Consider the following 17,187-nt stretch of genomic DNA (forward strand, 5'->3'; position numbering starts at 1 on the left):
CAGGTGAGAACCCTGTGCTTTGTGATGCAGTAACATCATTTCAAAAAGGGGCTGAACCCAATCGGCAGAGCCCAGGTGAAATGCCTTTGGAGGAAAATGTAAAGAAGCAGAGGCAGCATCCGTCCATCCGCCTCTCCACCAGAGGCCCGTGGGCTCCGCCAGGCCAGGACGCCTCTCTTCCTTCCCTCCTTCCCTCCGCTGAGAATTCCTTGCCTCTCCCACTCAGGGTCCCCACAGAGCTCTCCCAGAGGGTGCTGTGAGTTTTTGATATCAGGACTTGCCATTCGACTCTGGGTTTCAGAAGCACCTCTGCTTTCACCTTCCTCTGCTTCATCCACTGGGGTGGATGAAAAACTTGGCTGTTTTTCAAGGTCTCAGTCACCTGCACCCTGACCCTCTCCAGGGCATTACAGAGGTCTTTGCTCCACAACTTTCAACTCCAGTCGGGAGACTCTGCAGGAAAAAAAAAACAAAAACACAGCTCCATGATGTGGGGCAGACATCAACGATATTTAATAAAGAAACTGGCGCCGGCAGCGGAGACCAGGAGGAAACCTGGAAGGAGCGGGGTGAGTACTCAGGTGGAGTACAGTGATGGATTCATGTGGCTGAACAGTGCTTCTCAAGGGACCCTGTTGAAAAGCAATGGATTGCAGTCTGACTATGGTATGTGGCGGCCAAGGCCCTGTCCTCAGCCAGTCGGCGTTGTCGTCGCTGTCCTCCGTGAGGCTAGATTGAGTGGTAACACTTTGAGGGATAGCGTTTGTGCTAAGTGACAGAAACAGCATTGTAAAAGTTTTCAACAGACTGAAACAATCAAATCGAACAAGATGAAATTTGATTGAGATAAATGTAAAATTTTGAATGCAGAAGCAATACCCTAAAATACTGCGTGTGAATAAGTATCAGATGCTGGAGTTGCCTCTGTGCTCACATGGGTTAGAGACCAAAAAAGAAAAAATCTTAGGTTGTATCATTGGGCTGCCCAAGTGACGTGAGTGTAAAGAACCCTCCTGCCAACCAAAGCAGGAGACATCAGAGGAGCGGGTTCCGTCCCTGGGATGGGAAGATCCCTTGGAGGAGGAAATGGTACCCCACTTCAGTATTCTTCCTGGGAGAATCCCAGGGACAGAGGAGCCAGGCAGGCTACAGTCCAGGGGGTCGCAAAGAGTCAGACACAACTGAGTGTCTGAGTATGTAGCACAGGTTGCATCACAGGGCACTTGGGATCCAGAAGTGAAGAAGTGGTTACCAGTGCTGGAACACTGCGTCCATTTCTGCCTATTGCCCTTGGAAGGGAGCCCAGTGACCAGGATGACCAGGTGAGGGGACTAAGGCCAAGATTGGTAACTGGCAATGAGAAGCCCAAGGGTGCTTGGTCCAGGAGAAAAGACTGGGATGTGGAGAGACTTAGAGAAAGAGGGGTGATGTTTTTCGTTGGGGTTTCAGAGGACAGAGCCAGGCCCAACAGGCTGGCAGGCATTTTGGCCCAGAGCATCCCACACACCTGTGTGCAAACCCAGCTGAGTGACCTGGCAATCACCTTGGCCCTCTGAACCTCGAACCTCAGCTGTCCTGCAGGGACGCTGGTCTGTCTCTGCTCCAGAACTGCCCCCAGGATCGAACTGCAGCCAGAATGTGCTCAGCAGTAGCGCCAGAAGCATTGTAAGGGCTGCAAAGAGTGTACTTCTTGTTTACTATTAGGTAGTAGTTAGAGGGGGACAATTTGGAGTTTCATGCAAAAGAATCTTCTAACACTGGGCGCGTCCCTTCTACAGAGTGCAGTTTTGGCAGGTTACAGACATTCAGGCAGCTTATAGTACTGAGAATGGAATGCTCTTGTGTTCTTTGCCGCCCCGGCGAGACTGATGCCAAGTTTTGCTCTTGGCCTCAAGGGAGCCTTTAACCCTGCCTTTGAGAGACTGATGCTTGGTCCCTTCCGCCACTGCGCTGCAGAGCAGCCAGTCACAGGGGACGGCTGGAGATGTCCCCATGGCTGCACCTGGAAAGCTGTCCTGAACTTAGGGCAGTGGTTCCTGGTACCCCCACTAAGGGAGGCTTAAAGGGCGTGAAGGTAGAGACTGTGGACATGGCTGGGAAGTTGAAAGGCATGTAGGCATCGGGGGGAGGTGGATGTCCCTGGATGTGCCCTCTGAGGGCCTCTTTCATAAAGAGTCATGTGTTGAGGGGGTGGGTGTCACTGGGGTGGGGGGATCACCACACCCCAGGTGAGGATTTTCCGCGATGCCACTTCCTGCTGCTGCTTCTGGGCAGTTCTCTGGCAAGTTAAGCATGGGGGCCCAGCAGGCAGGCCGTGTGACTTGCAGGAGGAAACCACTTAGGGGATTAAGCTGACAAATCTCCCACACACAATTCACTGGGGCTTGACGAGCAGGAGGCAGGACCTCCAGGCTGCCTCCCGTACCTCTAGACGGCAGGCAGAGGGTGTTGCAGCCCCACAAACAGGAATTCTGGCACATCGCTTCCCTGGCAGCAGAAGGGAGGCTGTCACGGGTGCTGCAAAGGCAGCGAGGGGACTTCCCCTAGAGCCCTGGGCACTGGCTCCCTGCCTCGGTGGGCAGGCTGCCTGCTGGCTGGAGTTTATCCTACTGTACCACTTCCCAGCCAGCCACCTCCTGACCGCCCTGCTTACTCTTGTCCTCCTGGTAGCCCTCCGATGGCCTTTTCAAGGTTGAATCCTCATGCATGCGTGCGTGCTCCATCGGGTCTGAACTGCAGGTTCCTCTGTCCATGGAATTTTCCAGGCAAGAATACTGGAATGGGTGGCCATCTCCTTCTCCAGGGGATCTTCCCAACCCAGGGATTGAACCCAAGTCTCCTGCATCTCCTGCCTTGGCAGGCGGATTCTTTACCTCTGAGCCACATGGAAAATCCTTTGGAAGGAAGTAAGGGCTGCCACAAATATACAGCAAATCCTGCGATCTTGGAATGTGAGGATGACCGAGGAAGTCTGCTCTTTCTTGGTCCTTCAGAGTCCAGGACCTGCAACAAGTTGTCAAAATTTACTGGGGTGTTTGGGTGGAGATTCTTGGATTTAGTGGGAAGGGGGCTGACGTGATGGTTGACAGCCTCGTCTTCTGCCATGGTGATGGCACACCATGGCACTTGGACCAAACTGGGGATAAAAAGCAGTGTTTATCAACTGGTGAACCTGAGACATGTGGGTTGGGGGTGGTGAGAGAGCGGTGAGGAGCAATGAGGCCTCTCTGTCTAGCAAAGACACTGAAAAAGGCCTGCCCCCATTACCGCATGAGGAGGGAGGGAATTGCCCACAGGTGAAGTCTGTATCCGTGTTTTTATTTTTTTACAACTCCTAATGAAACTTCTTCTAGTCACTTAAATTGAGAAATAAGTGACCACATAACACTATGTTAATTTCAGGTATACACTATAATAATCCGATATTTGTATATTACAAAATGATCACCACCAATAAGTCTAGTTAACAGGCATCACTGCAAAGAGTTAAACTTTTTTTTTCTCGTGATGAGAACTTTTAAGGTCTACTCTTAGCAACTTTCAGATACATAAGGCAGTATTATTAATGTTATGCTGTACACTACATCCCCATGACTTACTTATTATATATTATTTATTATATAACTATGTCATTATAGCTCTATAATAACATTTGAAATCAGAAAGCATGATGCCTCCAGTTTTTTGATTCTTTAGCAACCCTGATTTGCCTATTCAGGGTCTCTTATGATACCATACAAATTTTAGGACTGTTTAATCTATTCCTGTGAAAAATGCCATTGGAATTTCGACAGGGATTCCTTTGACTTTGCTGACTGCTTTGGCTGGTATGGAAATTTTAACAACACTCTTCTAATCCATAAGCATTGAATATCTTTTCAATTGTGTCTTCAATTTCTTTCATTAACATGTTGTACTTTCCAGGGTACCTGTCTTTTACCTCCTTGGTTAAATTTATTCTGAGACATTTGACTCTTTTTTTATGTAACTGTGTGTGGGGTTGTTTTCTTAATATCTTTTGATAATTTGTTGTTGGTGTTAATAGAACCACAAAATTTTTGTGTGTTGATTTGTGTCCTGCAACTTTACTGAATTTTTTATTAATTTTAATAGTTTTTTGGTGAAGTCTTTAGGGTTTTCTATATATAATGTCATTTTCATATGGTGATAGTTTTACTTCTTCCTTTCCAATTTGAATGACTTTTGTTTCTTTTTATTGCCTAACTGATCTAACTAGAACTTGCAATACTATATTAAATATGAGTGGTGAGAGTGGGCATCCTTGTCTTGTTCCTGACCCTAGTGGAGACACTTGCAGCTTTTCAAAGTTGAGTATGCAAACTGTGGGCTTGTCATATGTGGCCTTTATTATGTTGAGGTATGTTCCCTCCATGTCACATTGCTGAGAGTTCTTATTGATAAACATGGAAAACTCCAAGGACTTTCTCTGCATATATTAAGTTAATCATATGATTTTTGTCCTGCCTTTTGTCGATGTGGTGCATAACAATGATTGACAGATTGTGGGTGTATCACATTGTTGAACGTCCTTGCATTCCTGGAATAAACCCACTTGATCATTATGTATGATCCTTTAAATGTAATGTTGAATTCTGTTTTCTAGTATTTTGTTGAGGCCTTTTTGTATCTATGTTCATCAGGGATATTAATTAACATCTATTTTGGGGATTATTGAGAAGGAACCTGCCTGGTCCTGGACTTTTGTGTGTTAGGAGGTTGGTGGTTGCTGATTCAGTCTCATTACTAGTAATAGGTTTGTTCAGTTTTCTCTTTCTTGATGATTCAGTCTTGGTAACTGGTTTGTTTTTAAGAATTTATCCATTTCTTCTAGGTGTCTGGTTTTTGGAGTGTATAATTTTTCATAGTGGTCTTTTATGAAGCTTTGTATTTCTGTGGTATCAGCTGTGATGTTTATTCTTTCATTTCTGATTTTATTTCAGTACTCTCCCTCTCTTTTTTTTTTTTTTTTTGATGTGTCTGGCTATAGGTTTGTCAATTATGTTTATCTTTTCAAAGAAGCAGCTTTTTTGCTGATCATCTTTTTAGCCTCTATTTCATTTATTTCTGCTCTGATTTATTTCCTTCCTTCTACAAACTTTGATCTTCATTTGTTCTTTTTCTAGTTCCTTGCAACGTAAAGTGAGGCTGTTTATTTGAGGTCTTTCTTGTTTTTTGACGTAGCCCTAATGGCTGTGAACTTCCCTCTTTGAACGGCATTTGTTGCATCCTACAAATTTTGGTATGTTGTGTTCCCATTTTCTCTTGTCTCAAGGCTTTTAAAAAATTTCTCATTTGATTTCTTCTTAGGCACTTTGGTTGTTTATGAACATGTTGTTTAATCTCCATTTATTTGAATTTTCTAATTTTCTTCTTGTAACTGATTTCTAGTTTTGTAGTTGGAAAAGCTGCTTGATATGATATGATTATTTCTTAAATTTATTGACTTGCTTTGTGGCCCAACATACCTATCCTGGAGAAATGTTTCATGTTCACTTGAGCGAACGTGTATTCTTTTGTTTTTGAAAGAATTCTTATGTATCTGTTAAGTCCATCTTGTCTAATGCAGCACTTAAGGTTTGGGTTTTCGTGTTGATTTTCTGTCTAGATGATCTATTCAATGATGTAAGGGGGGTTTTTAATTTTCTACTATTTTATTGCTATCTATTTTTCTTTTTAGGCCTGTTAATATCTGCCTTATATATTTAAGTGTTCCCAGGTTGGGTGCATAAGTATGTAGAAATGTTTTGTTGAATTGATCCCTTTAGAGTTAAGTCAGGGTCTTCTTTGTCTCATATTAAAGTTTGTATGGGCCAAAGAACTGAACAGACATTTCTCCAAAGAAGACATACAGATGGCTAACAAACACATGAAAAGATGCTCAACATCACTCATTATTAGAGAAATGCAAATCAAAACCACAATGAGGTACCATTACACGCCAGTCAGGATGGCTGCTATCCAAAAGTCTACAAGCAATAAATGCTGGAGAGGGTGTGGAGAAAAGGGAACCCTCTTACACTGTTGGTGGGAATGCAAGCTAGTACAGCCGCTATGGAGAACAGTGTGGAGATTTCTTAAAAAACTGGACATAGAACTGCCATATGACCCAGCAATCCCACTTCTGGGCATACACACTGAGGAAACCAGATCTGAAAGAGACACGTGCACCCCAATGTTCATTGCAGCACTGTTTATAATAGCCAGGACATGGAAGCAACCTAGATGCCCATCAGCAGATGAATGGATAAGGAAGCTGTGGTACATATACACCATGGAATATTACTCAGCCGTTAAAAAGAATTCATTTGAACCAGTCCTAATGAGATGGATGAAACTGGAGCCCCTTATACAGAGTGAAGTAAGCCAGAAAGATAAAGAACATTACAGCATACTAACGCATATATATGGAATTTAGAAAGATGGTAACGATAACCCTATATGCAAAACAGAAAAAGAGACACAGAAATACAGAACAGACTATTGAACTCTGTGGGAGAATGTGAGGGTGGGATATTTCAAAAGAACAGCATGTATACTATCTATGGTGAAACAGATCCCCAGCCCAGGTGGGATGCATGAGACAAGTGCTCGGGCCTGGTGCACTGGGAAGACACAGAGGAAGCGGGTGGAGAGGGAGGTGGGAGGGGGAATCGGGATGGGGAATACGTGTAAATCTATGGCTGATTCATATCAATGTATGACAAAACCCACTGAAATGTTGTGAAGTAATTAGCCTCCAACTAATAAAAAATTAAAAAAAAAAAAAAAACCCACTTTGTCTCATTTAAGCATTGATACCCCACTCAGCTTTCTTTTGGTTTCCCATTTGCATGGAGTATCTTTTTCTATCCCTTCCTATTCTGTCTGTTTCATTACATCTGAAGTGAGAGTCTTGGAGGCAGCATACAGTTGGGTCTTGTATTTTCTTGGAGAATTTAGTCCATCTATGTTAAAAGTAATCATTGATGTGTATGTACTTATTATTTTGTTAATTGTTTTCTGGCTGTTTTGTAATTACTGTTTCTTTTTCTCTTGCTTGCTTCCTTTGTAATTTGATTTTCTGTAGTGGTATGCTTAGGTTCATTTCTTTCATCATTTGTGTATCTGCTCTAGGGTTTTTGCTTTGTGGTTTTTTAAAAAAAGATGTTTTACATTCCACATATAAGTGATAATGTGCACTATTTTTCTTTCTCTGTCTGACTTCACTAAGTATATATTAGACTCTTTAGGTTTATCCATGTTGACACAAATAGCAGAATTTTATTCTTTTCTACAGATGTTTATTGTTTATTCTTTTTTATGAATGTTTGGGTTCATTTGTGTGAGACCCTCTGATTTCTGTGCTTTGATATATTTCTTTTTTCAGGTTTTGGAAGGTTTTAGCTGTAATTTCATCAGATGCATTTTTGACCCATTTTTCTCTCTTCTCCTTCTGGGACCTCTATAATGTGAATGTTAGTATGCTTGATGTTGTCTCAGATCCTTTAAACTGTTCTCATTATTTAAAATTTGTTTTTCTTTTTGTTGTTTTGATTGGGTGATTTTCATTATTCTATCTTTCTGATCATTTATGCATTCTGTATCATCTAGTCTGCTGTTAATTCCTTCTAGCACAGTTTTTCACTTCAGTTATTCTTCAGTTCTGAGTGGTTCTTTTTAATATTAACGAATTCCTTGTAAACATTCTTACTATCTATTTTCTCTAATTCAGTTAGTATTCTTATTACTAATGCTTTGAACTCTTTAGCTGCAAAATTGTTTTTTTAAACCTCAGGTTTTTATTTGACTTGAGTTTTTGTTTTGTGTTTCATAATTGCATTTATTTATTTATTTTCTGGCTGTGCTGCTCCAGGGCACACGGGATCTTCCCAGAACCAGGGACTGAAGTCGTGTCTCCTGCATTGGCGGGTGGATTCTTTACCACTGAGCCACCAGGGAAGCCCCGGTATATTGTTTATTTCTGTTTTGCTCACTGTTTTCTCAGGGGTTGTCTCTTGTTCTTTTAACTGAAACAAATTCTCCTGTCTTCTCAGTTTGCTTAACTTTCTGCATCTCTAGGAAATTAGGTCAAACAGTTACCCATCCTGGTCTTGAAGGGGTATCCCTGTATAATCTTCGTGTGTTCCCAGAGTCTTTGGATCTAGCATGAGCATGAGCCTTATCTTCTGCAGGGTGGGCTGGTAACTATCATCTTGGTAGGAGAGAGGACTGGAAATGGAAGGGCTATGGCCAGAGCCAGATGTGAGCCAGGTCTTCTCTGCTCAGAGGCCAACACCACCCTTTTGGGGGTAAGGTCGGGTCCCAAGCTGCTGAAATAGAGGCACTGAAGACAAGGTCCACATTGGCTTCATTCCAAGTGTGTGCTCTCCTCCCTCCAAGCACTGGCAAAAGGGAAGCATTGCTGGAGCAAGCGGAGCCCAGAGTGGGTGTTTGACATGGATGTGGGTGCAGGCTGGCAATCCCAGCACCAATCAGAGCTCTGGACCACTCCCGATCCTCTGCCTCTGTGAGCACCAGCAGCGGACACCCTCACCTCATACAGATGCTGTGCCAGTTCTGAGATGGTCCCACCTCCCAGCTCCCTCCAGGGCACTCCCCTTGACGGCAACAGGCCTTGCCCCCACGTGGAGCTGCACCAACAGAGCAAGTGTGGGCTGGAGTGGGTGCTCAGCTCAGGCTGGGTGTGTGTGAGGGCAGTCACAGGAAACCCACGGGGAACTGGCAGAGTCCTGGACAGTTTCCGTCTGCTTCCTCTGCCTTCTTTCAGGAGTAAGCAGTGCATGCTCTTCATAAGCAGAGCCTAAGTTTCTTACAGCTTCACTGTCCACCCCTCTATTTTCAAGCCAGACAACCACTCCAATGGCAGAAAGTAGAGAGGAACTAAAGAGCCTCTTGATGAGGGTGAAAGAGGAGAATGAAAAAGCTGGCTTAAAACTGAACATTCAAAAAACTTACATCAAGGCATCTGGTCCCATCACTTCATGGCAAGTAAAAGGGCAAAAAGTGGAAGCAGTGACAGATTTTTTTTATTTTCTTGGGCTCCAGAATCACTTTGGACAGTGACTACAGCCATGAAATTAAAAGATACTCCTTGGAAGGAAAGCTATGAGAAACCTAGACAGTGTATTAAAAAGCAGAGACATCATTTTGCCAACAAAGGTCCGTATAGTCAAAGCTATGGTTTTTCCAGTAGTCATGTATGGATATGAGAGTTGGACCATAAAGAAAGCCAAGCTCTGAAGAATTGATGCTTTAGAATTGTGGTGCTATGAGGAAGAGCCAGGACATGGAAGCAACCTAGATGCCCATCAGCAGACGAATGGGTAAGGAAGATGTGGTACATATACACTATGGAATATTACTCAGCCATTAAAAAGGAATTCATTTGAATCAGTTCTAATGAGATGGATGAAACTGGAGCCCATTATACAGAGTGAAGTAATCCAGAAAGATAAAGACCAATACAGTATACTAACGCATATATATGGAATTTAAAAAGATAGTAACAATAACCCTATATGCAAAACAGAAAAAGAGACACAGATGCACAGATGTACAGAACAGACCTTTAGACTCTGTGGGAGAAGGCGAGGGTGGGATGTTCAGAGAGAACAGCATTGAAACAAGTATACTATCAAGGGTGAAACAGATCACCAGCCCAGGTTGGATGCATGAGACAAGTGCTCAGGGCTGGTGCACTGGGAAGACCCAGAGGGATGGGATGGGGAGGGAGGTGGGAGGGGGGATTGGGATGAGGAACACATGTAAATCCATGGCTGATTCATGTCAACGTATGGCAGAAGTCACTACAATACTGTAAAGTAATTAGCCTCCAACTAATAAAAATGAAAAAAAAAAAAGAATTGTGGTGCTAGAGAAGACTCTTGAGAGTCCCTTGGACTGCAAGGAAATCAAATCATTCAATCCTAAAGATAATCAACACTGAATATCCATTGGAAGGACTGATGCTGAAACCAAAGCTCCAATACTTTGGCCACTTGATGCAAAGATCCCCATGCTGGGAAAGACTGAAGGCAAAAAGAGAAGGAAGGAGGCAGAGGAAGAGATGGTTATATAGCATCACCGGCTACATGAACATAAGTTTGGGCAAATTCTGGGAGATAGTAAAGGACAGGGAAACCTGGCATGCTGCAGTCCATGGGATTGCAAAGAGGCTGACACAACTGACTTAGCTGTGTCAACTGACTGAACAACAAAAGGTAATCCATCCTCCCAGTGGCAAACCCCAGGGTTGGGGTGTGAAATACGTGGATCAAATGGCTCACTCCCCAGGAAGCCAGTTTTCCCCTCCGAGGGTGTAGGTTCTGACCTAATTGCTTCTCTTCCCTTCCTACAGCCTTGGTTGTATAGGAGTCTCTGGGCCAGTCTCCAGTTAGCCTTCAGTGAGAATTACTCCAGATGTATCTTTAATGTGTTCATGGAAGGGAGGTGAGCTCTGCCATCTTGATCTCCCTCCCTCTTTTTTCTTAACTTTTGACACTTTGTAATGTAGGTCTAGGTGTGGGTTTCCATGGGTTCTTCTTATCTGAGACTCTCAAATAAGATGTATGTTTCCTTATCCAGGTTAGGAAATTTTCTGCCATTATTTCTTCAAATAAGTTTTCTTCCTCTTCTCTCTCCTTCTCTTGGGGCCCTTAAAATACAAATGATGGTCCACTTGATTTTGTTCCATAAGTCCCTTATTTTTATTTTTGGCTGCTCTGATTGGGTGAGTTCTACTGCCCTGTCTTTGAGTTCAATGATCTTTTTCTCCGCATCACCTGTGTGTCAAACCCCTCCACTGTATTTTTCAGTTCAGTAACTGTATTCTTCCACTCTGTGACTTCTTGGTATTTCTTATATGTTCCATCTCATCACTGAAATTCTCACTTTGCTCATGCATTCTTCTCCCAAGCTTCATAAGCACCTCTAAGGCAGTATATTTGAAGTCTTTATCAGGCAGATCATCTATCTCCATTTCACTCAGTCTTTTTCAGAGGTTTTATCTTGCTTTTTCATTTTGAACATTTTCCTTTGTTTCTTCATCCTTCTTGACTGTGTTGGTTTCTATGCATTAGATAAAACAGCTACCTCTTCAGGCTTTAAGGAGTGGCCTCATGTAGTGGATGAACCTTATCGTTCTAACCTGTCCTATTTTTCAGAGCAAACCTTTATGATTGTCCAAGATTGTTTTTAAATTTTTAACAGCCTCTAATAGTTAAAGGTGTGAAAAGACCTGCCAGTATTCTAAAGAGGGGGATTTCAGTCAGCACCTCTACTCTGGCTAATTGGAAGCTAGACCTTCAGGCAGCAGCTTTTTTTTTTTTTTTTTTTTTTGGCAGCAGCTTTTAAATTGTGCAAATATACCTCTCTACAGGGAAGACTGGGAGATGGGCATTTCTCCCTGCTGCTGAAACTTGATAGCTAGTTAAGAACTATTTCTTTCCTTTTTTTTTTTTTTGCTGCCAATCCATTGAACCCATGAAGATGAGTTCCATTGGCCACTGGATCCAGGCAATCAAGGGGCATCCCCTGGGTAGCAGCCATAAAGACAGAGTACCAGATATAAAGACTGGGGCATCAAATACAGACTCCATTCCCAGAGATAATGGTGCTCTGGAGAACAGCAAAGAGAGAGTGTGAGGATAGTGCCTGTCTCCCAAGGTCTCTGGAGAGGATTACAGTTGGCCATTAGATGTGTGTTTAATTAGAAGCCACCCCTCAGGCTTTAACTAGGAAGACAAGCCAATAGGTTTCTTTCACAGGAAGGCTAGGCACTTCCATCTGCCACCTCTCTGCTGTGCCCTGCAAATGATAGCCAGTTAAGGACTTTTTCTCCATTTGTTACAGTCTTGTGGTACCCATGAACATAAACTCCACTGGCCACCCAAGCTAGGAGACCTAGAGGAGTCCCCTGGACAGTGGCCACACAAACCGGGGGTGTTGGACAAGGGTATAAGCTCCTCTCTGGGAGATGTTAACCAGCTGGAGCAAAGCGAGGGATAACACAAAGATATCAATAGTAACAGCTGGCTCCCATCTTTGGAGAGTACTTCAGTAGACCCCTAGATGTGTTTTCAGTTAGATGCCTGCTCCTCAGGCCACTGCCTTGAAAGTAAAAGTGAAGTTGCTCAGTTGTGTCTGACACTTTGCGACCCCATGGACTGTAGCCTACCAGACTCCTCCATCCATGGGATTTTCCAGGCAAGAATACTGGAATGGGTTGTCATTTCCTCCTCCAGGAGGTCTTCCCAACCCAGGGATTGAACCCGGGTCTCCCACATTGTAGGCAGACACTTTACCGTCTGAGCCACCAGGGAAGTTCTTAAGAACTTAAGGCCATTGCCTTGCTGCTGCTGCTGCTAAGTCGCTTCAGTTGTGTCCAACTCTGTGTGACCCCATAGATGGCAGCCCACCAGGCTCCGCCGTCCCTGGGATTCTCCAAGCAAGAACACTGGAGTGGGTTGCCATTGCCTCCTCCAATGCATGAAAGTGAAAGTGAAGTCGCTCAGTTGTGTCCGACTCTTTGCAATTCCATGGACTGCAGCCCACCAGGCTCCTCCGTCCATGGGATTTTCCAGGCAAGAGTACTGGAGTGGGTTGCCATTTCCTTCTCTGAAGGCCATTGCCTTAAGATAAGCTAAAGAAACCTCTGGGTGCTTTTCAGTTGTCAGCCTTGCGTCATCCATTTAAGGACTGCTGCTCAATTCACTACAGCCTTGTGGGCACAAGCCTCATTGCCTTTCAAAGCTAGATGTTTTTGGGATTCATCTCTCAGCTGCAGGTCTTAATAATTTGGGAGCCAAGGGGCTCCAAACCCTTGGCTCCTTAGGGAGAAGCTGAGGTGTGTCAGTCTCCTCCTGATCCTGTGCTGCAGGGTGGTTTATAGTGAGATTGTCTCTCAGCCTCTTCTTCCCACTGTCATGTGGGATTTTCTCATTTGCCTGATGTGTAGGAGTCATTCATCTAATCTAGTCTGGGGTTTTGGATTTGGTGTGTTCATGGGAAGAAGCAAGTTCAGGATCCTCCTCCATTGCCATCTTGGAACGGGAGCCTTGTATTCTGGTGTTGAGGATTTAAGGTAGAATGGCTCTGAACCCGTGGGAGCCAGAGGAGAAGAGGCCTATGAGAGAAAAAGATGGTGCATATTCTTTGACCAGCCTCTCCCTGAGAAGTAGGGTGTGTCTGTTTCTGCTCCCCATGACTCTGGACTTGAGAAAACATGGGCAAGTGACAGTAAGCCATTTTTAGACCTACCTTTTAAGAAGACTGGCCCTGTCCACCTTGGTCTCTTGGAGCTCTGAGTACCATGTTAACAACCCAACCACTGTGCTAGAAAGAAGACAGATAGAAGCTCTGAGACCGTACGGAGAGGGGAACTGGCCCTGCTGGGCTCAGTCTTCCACTGTTCCCACTGAGGGGCAGGAATGTGAGTGAAGTCACACTGTGCTTTCCAAGCCAGTCCAGCCGAATATGACTGAGTCACCCCAGTTAATGACACATGGAGGTGAAGAATCACCCAGCTGAGCCCTGCCCAAATTCCTGACCTGTGAAATGGTACATAACACAATGGTGGTGGTTTGAACAACTAAGTATGAAGTAGCTCAAGTGGCCATAGATAACCAGAACACTGGCTGAAGGAAGAGATCCTGGCTGGTAACACTGACTCCCAGGTGTCCTGCTGCAGCCTTGGCAGGCAGTCAGGAGGCATTTGGACTTTTGCCTAGGTTTATACTTGGGAGCTGAGCTTGTTTTGTTCTTCTCAGTCTGTCGCTTTAGCAAACAGACTGCAAAGACCTTGGGCATGGTTTTCCAACAGATGGGTTTAGTAGTATAAGCTGAAAGTCTCTTCTTTGACTTTCAATTGCTAAAAACAGGGACCAACTTTGAAATCCATGACTTCTATCTGCTCACTGGTAAAGATACAAAGCTGGTAGCAGGTTATTACAGCAACATCAGTAATGAGATGTGATTAGACCAGGGTGTAAAATTAACATTGTTGCAGTTTATCCTAAGGAAGGAAGAGTGTTAGATACAATATTTAGAAGTTGGTTTTAAAACAAAGATTTTAATTGGCTTCTGCTAAGCAAATGCTTCTCGGTTTAAAAAAAGGAAAAAATTGGGAGTAGGGTGAGGTGAGGCTAAGAATTCTCAACCACTGTACAAATGGCTGCTCAAGGGATAACTATTCTTTTGGCTCTGCCTCCTGAAGAGTGCCAAGGCCTCCAGCTATCTCAAGCCAGATGACCCCTTTGCCTGTAACACCTGGCATTTACGTGGCATTCCTTTATTCAGAAGAGTTGGCCAAGAATTTCTGAAAGCTGAGAGGAGAGTTTCTCGGAATGGTTCAGAAGCCATCTATGCCATAAATACTTGGAATTCTTATTAAAATGAAGCTTCCATGTCTTCACCCCAAACCTAATAGTACTAAATCTTTGAGCGTGGAGTCCAGGAATTGGAAATTAGACCACCTCTCCAGGTGCTACTGATGCATTCTTAAGTCTAGGAACCATTGGTATAGCTTCTCAAAGCCTCTTTCCCTCCAGATTTGGCCTGCGATTAGACAAAGATGTTTCTCTGAATTGAAGCTTTTAGGGAGGACATCTATGTTTCTTTGATGTAATATTTTCATTTTTGGCTGCACTAGGTCTTTGTTGCTGTGTGAGGGCTTTCTTTGGTTGTAACAAGAAGGGGCTACTCTTGGTTGTGGTAAAAGGGTTGCTCATTACGGTGGCTTCTCTTGTTCTGGAGCATAGGCTTTAGGCACGTGGGTTTCAGTAGTTGTGCACAGGATTAGTTGCACTGCAGCAGGTGGAAACTTCCTGGACCAGAGATCAAACCCATGTCCCCTGTATTGGCAGGTAGATTCTTAACCACTGGACCACCTGGGAAGTCCAGAACATCTGTGTTGAATGTTGAAGCACTTTAAAATTTCCTTTCTGTTAAAGGGTCCCCAGGAGAGGTGGTTTCCTCTGAGTCCTCTGGCCTCTAGGGACACTCTGTTGTCTTCCCTGGCTCCTAGCCCCACCCCATTTATACCCCAGTGTCTGTGACGCTCATTTTCTAGATCCCTTTGGTGCAACGATCTATGCAACCAGGTCATGCAGGGGACCCATAGGTTGGGAATAATACAACTGAGAAAGTACAGATTAAGTACTGGCTCTGAAATTAGAGGCCTAGGTCTAAATCCCAGCTCTACCATTCATCAGATATTTTACTGCAAACAAATGATTTGATCTCTCTAGGCTTCGGTTTCTTCTCTAGGCTTCACTTTCAGTACAGTGGCAACAATTAAAGCACCCACCTCACAGGGCTGATATAAGTACTCAGTGAGCAAATGCACATATGGCAACCGTCTTTAATGCATATTATGTGATTAGATTGTGGAAGGGAAGGGGCTGGAAACCATGGCACATGAGGACAAGTTGAGAGAACAGAGAATTCTTATCCTGGGGAAGAAGTAACATTGGGAAGACTTGATATTTTCCAACATATTGATGGTTACTACCTGGGAAGGGAAATTTATATTTGTGTAGTTCAAAATGGTAGGGCTGGGGGTAGTTGTAAAAATGAAAGGGAAATGGATTTTCCCTGAATAAAAGGAGGCACTTTTTAAGAAGAAGAGGAAATGTAAAGATAAAATGTTCTGTGTCAGGAAGTAGTGAGCTTCCCATCACTGGATGTATTCAAAGCCACCCAGGTGCCTGCACTTGTGGCTGGGTGATGAAGAGATTAACTACTGGGAAGGGAGGTAGAAATATAACTGTGAAGATCCTTTTCCACCTTGAGTCTATAACTCATGACCCCAAGTTTATTTAAAGAGAGCAGAATCCACTAGAAAAGGTGATGAGATGGCATCTTTGCAAAGTGGTTCCTGGCCTCACTTAATTCTTGGCTTCAAGCCCAGGAAACCACTTAATCACCATTGATCAACTAACTTGGAGACATAATCTTTTTCCTGTAACTTACATCCACCGGTCCATTCCTCCCACCCCCCCGCCCCCAGAACCACAGAGATCAAAGCTGGTTTCTCCTTCACACTACAGTGTCAAGTATTTAAAGATAATGATCAGTAGTTCTGTATCCCCGAACCCCTCTATCCTCCACCGGATGTTTTCTCTTTTGGGGTAGAACTGCTTGTTCCCAATGCCTGTATATGAAATTCAATGTTCATACTCCAGCTGAATTTTTAATATTAAGCTAGACTGCATTTATAGCACATGTTTTAATAGGCATATCCTTATTAATTTGATATACCCAGGTGTCTCAGTGGCAAAGAATCTACCTGCCAATGCAGGAGGCACAGGAGACGTGGGTTTGACCCTTGAGTCAGAAAGATCACCTGGAGGAGGGCATGGCAACCCACTCCAGTATTTTTGCCTGGGAAATCCCATGGATAGAGGAGCCTGAAGGGCTACAGTCCGTGGGGTCAAAAAAGTCAGATACACACATTAATTTTATCTGTGCCTACATAGGTCTGAATTTATCTTTGTACCAACTACAACAGAAGAGTTTGCTAAGCATATTCATTGTTTTAAGATTGTAGAGCAATGCTTAAGTGGCTTAAGAGAAGTAACTTGTTCAAATACCCCTGAGCTCCTCAGAAAAATTACTAGGTCAGTTACAAATCCATTCCCACCCTTCACTGTGACAAGGGACCGAAGAACTGCCTCCAGGCAACTTTATTAATAAGATACCTATAGCTTGCTATTGGGAGAAGGAAATGCCAACCCGCTCCAGTATTCTTGCCTGGAGAATCCTGTGGACAGAGGAGCCTGGAGGGCTGCTGTCCATAGGGTTACAGAGTCGGACACGACTGAATCAACTTGGCATGCATGCATGCATTGGAGAAGGAAATGGCAACCCACTCCAGTGTTCTTGCCTGGAGAGTCTCAGGGACAGAGGAGCCTGGTGGGCTGCTGTCTATGGGGTCGCACAGAGTCGGACAAGACTGAAGCGACTTAGCAGCAGCAGCAGCAGCTTGCTGTTCTGACTTGAATAAAACTTTCTTAAATTTGTTTTCTCAGAGCTTAGATTCCCAGAAACACAGAATAGGTGAGGGTGGGGGTGTGGTGGGAGTGCCCATGTGCAGTGGTGGGGGCTAGGCTTGGTGAAGGAAAGGACTCTCTTGGGTTTGGCATGAGCGATCTGGAGGCACGCACTCAG

This window comes from Cervus elaphus, chromosome 12, assembly GCF_910594005.1.
Source record: "Cervus elaphus chromosome 12, mCerEla1.1, whole genome shotgun sequence".
Lineage (NCBI taxonomy): Eukaryota > Metazoa > Chordata > Mammalia > Artiodactyla > Cervidae > Cervus > Cervus elaphus.